The following is a 5,484-nucleotide window of genomic DNA, read 5'->3' as shown; positions in this document are numbered from 1 at the left end:
CATGTGACAAGTTTTTTTCTTCTGAATTTGGGGAGGGTTTGCCAATTAACTTTTCTTGTGTTTTACTTTTTCAAGGTAAAAACAGCTTCAACATTCTTCTAATTATAAAATGATACACATTCTTTATAAAATTAAAATTGCAAAAGAAAGGGGTGCCTGGGTGGCTCAGTCGGTTAATCATCCAACTCTTGATTTCGACTCAGGTCATGATCTTAAGGGCCGTGAGATTGAGCCCCATGTTAGGCTCTGAGCTCAGTGGGGAGTCTGCTTGAGATTCTCTTTCTCCTTCTCCTTCTCCCTCTGCCCTTCCCCTGCTCAGCATGCATGTGCACCCTCCTTTCTCTCTCTCTCAAATCTTTTTAAAATTAAAAAAAAAAAATTACAAAAGAAGAAAATCTAAAACATCCTATATTCTACCACCTAGAGTAAGAACTTAAGATATTTTTGATGAACATCTTGATGATCTTTTCATACACTTACCAATTATCTTTGCAGTGTCCAAATACTTAAAAGAGGGGTGCCTGGGTGGCCCAGTCGGTTAAGCGTCTGCTGTTGGCTCAGGTCGTGATCCCAGGGTCCTGGGATCAAGCTCCACATCAGGCAAGCAGGGAGCCTGTTTCTCCCTCTCCCACTGCCCCTCTCCCTGCTTGTGCTCTCTCTAGCTCTTTAAAAAAATTTTTTAAAACATTTGCACTTTTACCAGTAAAGGAAGAGATTATGTCAAACTATAATTTTGCCTATCTACATGTCTGATACTGTCCAAAGGACAGAGCCAAATACACAGATAGAAATAAATTCCTATATATAATACTGTGAAAGTCTTGGGAGGACACAACATACTTGTCATCACAAAGCTGTTATATAAGAGCGTTTAAAGATTAAAAAAAAATGTAGCAGCACAAAACAAATTCTGTGGGAAAATGTCAGGATTTCTAAAGTAACAGTGAGTAACCATGTAACATTTATAACAATACCACTGTTTGCTTTAATTCTTTATCTCATTTTAAATTGTAACGTCACCATAACTCTCTGAGTAGTTGCAATATGCAAAGAGTAATCTAGCCTCTATTATTTGTGTTCTACATGTAAAAACAGAAATAGATTCAGAGAAGTTAAATAGTTTATCCAAGAACTGACAGTGTGAATTTTGAACTAATACTCATATGCTTTTTTTGTAAACAATTTTTCTTAATTGCTTACTATTCTAAACACTTTGCATTATTTCATTTAAATTCACATTGTCCATTCTATTCCCTGCCTCTTGAAGAACATTCAAATGAAACAGGAGACACTCCAGGGGTCTCCAGAAATCATATTTGCAGAGGTCTTTATGGGGAAAAAACGGGGGTGGAGGCATTTCTGTATGTTTCCCTTGAGGCCAGTGATGTATGCGTCTGGCTTTTGATTTCCTTCTCCATTTATAGCCAGGATTTACCAAGATCCTCAAACTTTTTAGTCTCAGGACTCTTTTACACTCTTAAAAATTATTGAGAACCTAAAGAGCTTTTATTTATATTGGGTTTTGTTTTTGTTTTTTTAGATTTTATTTATTTGAGATAGAATGAGACAGAGCAAACACGAGTGGGGGTGGGGAGAGACAGAGGGAGAGGGAGAAGCAGGCTCTCCACTGAGCAGGGAGCCCGACGTGGGGCTCAATCCCAGGACCCTGGGATCATGACCTGAGCCGAAGGCAGATGCTTAACCAACTGAGCCACCCAGGTGCCCCTATATTGGTTTTATATATATACATACATAGTTACAGTTATTTACCATATAGAAGTTAAAACCAACACATTTTTTTTTTTCTGCCACAGACACTTTCTGTTGTTGGCTATACAAAGGTGCATATTGGTTGGGTATGTGTGTGGGGTGAATTTGGGTTCCCCCCAGGAGTCATAGCTGTTGCAGTAAATATTTTGCCTCTGGTTTCCCTATCACTCTTCACCTCCTCATCCGTTGAACCATCCTCCTTCCTTTTGTAACTTGTAGTCCCTTTGACTCATATTTTCCCTTCCTCCTTCCTATGTGAAATTTCGCTATCAGTCTCAAGCTCTTGTTACTGGGCATGTTGGGGAGATCCAAGGATAACTTGGGGCCAAGGGCCTGGCATGGATCTGGTTTTTCACAGAAGATCAGAACCATCCTCAGAAGCCAGGCCATGGAGAAGATGGGAGGGAACTTTCTAGAACAAACTTCCCTGAGTTACAGGTGAGGATTACAGTAGTATGTTTCCCCCTTGTCTCCTGAATGTTTTGAAAAATGTTACCCTACCCTGGGTTAGACCTAAAACCAAGGGATTTTTAAAATCACTCGCTTTTTAAATAAAAAAAATTACATGTTAAGTAACATTTTTATGAAAGATAACTTTTCAAAAACAAAAAAAGATTTAGTAGTAAGTGTGGTATTATGTTTTTTCAAATCTCTTTAATGTCTGTCTTGAGAAGACAGCTCTGTTCTGTTTCTTCATTCAATCTATTACAATATCCAAGTTGTGTATCCTCTGAAAAACTTCACTCTATACTTGTGAGAGGAGAGTAAAGAAGTCAGAAAACATCTTGATATTATTATGTAAAGTTTTGAACTTATGAGCCTCCTGAAAGGTCTCGGGGTCCCTATACCATACTTTGAGAGCTGCTGGTTTAGATAGTTACACAGTGTACCTGTTGAAGAGACAAGATCTCCTCCATCCCCTGGAATTAATGGGGTTGAAGACGAAAGACAACGGAAACAGTTGATTTACAAGAGTCTAATTCATTCTGTAAATTTTTACTGAAACTGATCAAGACCCAAAAAACAGACAAGATAAATACAAATGTTGGGATGTGCATTTAGTGCCAAGGAGAGAGAATGGAAGACAGGAGTTACCTTCTTTAGATAGGGTGACCAGGAGAGGCCTCTGAGGAAGTGGAAGAAGCGGAGACCCAAGCAGTAAGAATATAGCCATGTGAAGAGAGAGCAGCTTCTCCTCTAGGAAGTAATTACAGTTGCCTTCAGATATTTATGTACTTGCTCGTTTATTATCTGCTTCTTCCACTAGGATATGAGTTCTATGCGGATGGGGTCTTTCTTTCCTGTCTACTTTTAGCACCTCATACATTGCCTGGCACATACGAGATACACCATAAAAGATTTCTGAATGGGTGGAAAAGATCCTAGAGAACAGTGAGGAAAGAGGAGAGTGGCACAAAGTAAGGTCAGGGTGGCAGGGTTCTAATCACTTAAGGCCTAGCAAGGTATCAGGAGGTTTGGATTTTATTCTAGGTACTCTGGGAAGTATTTAAAGCAAGAGAAGGACATGTCCCATTTTATGTGTTAAGGTCACTCAGTTGTATGGAAAATGGATTGGAGGGGAAGCTATAGTGGAAGTGAAACCAGGTAGGCTTTTGTAGGACTGCAGGTGAGAAATGGCAGCCTCTACTAAGGGCATAGCAGCCGCAATGGAGAAAAGAGGCAGAATCAAGGTATATTTTGAACATAGCATTGACACAACTTGCTAATGAAATTACGGAATGAGGAGAGGGTAAATCAAGATGACACCTAGATTTCCTTCTTGGACCCCTGAGTAGATGGTAGAGGCAGTGTATTGAGATGAGGAAGTTTGGGGATGCTTGCAGGGGAGAGGACCAGGTCTGGAGGCAAAAATCAAGGGCACTCTTATGAGTGTGTTCAATTTGAGATGTTTGTGCAACACCTAAGAGGATATGTCAGCTAGGCACTATGGATATTCAAATCTGGAATTCAGGGAAGAGGTCAAGGCTGGAGACAAAAAGTTGGGAACCTTAAGCATAATGATGATATATAAATCCATGGGAACTGAGGCAGTCATTTAGGGAGAGAGCCTAAGAGAGATGTCTTGGGGCCAAGCCCTGAGGAACCCCAGCATTTAGGCTAGATAAAGGGAACCAAAAAGGGGAGTGAAGAGAGGTCAATGAGGTAGAAGAAAAACCAAGAAAGAAACTAAGGATGGGTGCTCCTGGGTTCTAAGAACATACAGGACTGGCAGTGAATACACTTGGGGAGGGGAGGAAGGCAGTGAAGCTGCATCTAAGTCTTAAAGGGTCTCTAGGAGTAATCCTGGCAAAGATGGGGGAAAGTAGGCATTTTCTAGCAGCAAGAGCAGAATTGAAGAAGTCCTAGGGACAGGGAGCAGGAATATTCGAGGAAGTCACAAATTAGGAGGGAATGATGAGCAGTGAGGCTTGTGAAGTGGACAGGACCGACCATATCACAAAGGGGCTTCCATGTGATAGGGATGGATAGGACCTTTTATTCCTTATTACCAAGGTAATAAGACGCTCATTATAGAAAATGGTTAAATATGTAAAAAGGAGATATCAAAAAGGAAATCACTCCCCAGAGATTTTACATTTATCTTCCTATACTTTTTTATGTAGTTGAAACTTTTATAGGTTTTTGTTGTTGCTTTTTTTGCTTAACATATTTAACACTTCCGCCATGATACTAAAGGCTTCATAAACATCTTTTTAAGTGGCTAGACAGTACTTCACAATGGAATCAAGCAAATTAATTTCTTCAATGTTCCGTGTATACAGTATTTCAAATTTATACATGATGTTTTGAAAGATTTTTGTAATTTTGACAAATTTCTTTTAAAAATCCTTGGTCGGTGTCAAACGGCTTTCTACCCAAATTTTCCCAACTGACTCTTTTTAAGATTTCGGCGTTAGACTGTTCAGAACAATCACCATGGAAGCGGTGTAAAGAATGGATGGGGGCGTGGCGGTGGGGGGGGTGGGGAGCCCCGTTAGGAGCTGCTACAGTTGTCCAGCAGAGAAGACCTGGCGTCCTGCAGCCATGCTAGCAAGCTGTGCACACCCTTCCCTTCGACCCCCTCCCTCCACCAGAAGCATCAGGCGGAGAGTTCGTTAGAAACGGCAGAACCTCAGGTCCCAGCCCAGACCTACCTAATTTGAATCTGCATTTTAACAGGATCCTCAGATGATCCCTATGGCCATTCAAGTGAGAGAAGCACAGATGGAGACGACCGGTGGTTTCAAACTGCTTCGCACTACAATCACCTGGGGAGCTCTAAAAAATTCCAAAGCTCAGGTCACACCCCATACCAATTAAATCAATCTCAGCGAGTGGGACCAAAAAACAAAACCTTTCCAAGTAATCCCACCATGTAGCCAATTTTGAGAACCTTTGATCTAGGGGTGTAGCGTGGAAGGAAACAATGGTTGGGCTCAGGTGGCTGAGGAACAGGCATGGGAGGTAAACCTAACTCTGCACCACACAGCTCCACTTTACATTTTGGATTCTGCACAACATACAAGTAGGGCTGCTGTGAAAGTACTAAAAGGCATGGGAAAGCCTGAGGTACGTACTCCCGAATTAGGAGTTACACCGCCCGATCGAGGTGGGCTGGCCGCTAATGCAGACAAGCGCCGCCTGACCAGGACCGCGCGCCCCGCCCCCCCAGCGGCTCCCGCGCCCTCCCGCGTGTCGGGAATGGGACTTGGG

This window comes from Mirounga angustirostris, unplaced genomic scaffold, assembly GCF_029215605.1.
Source record: "Mirounga angustirostris isolate CCGP_5_RB_7025 unplaced genomic scaffold, mMirAng1.0.hap1 SCAF_5, whole genome shotgun sequence".
Classification (NCBI taxonomy): domain Eukaryota; kingdom Metazoa; phylum Chordata; class Mammalia; order Carnivora; family Phocidae; genus Mirounga; species Mirounga angustirostris.
This window is presented reverse-complemented; position numbering follows the sequence as displayed.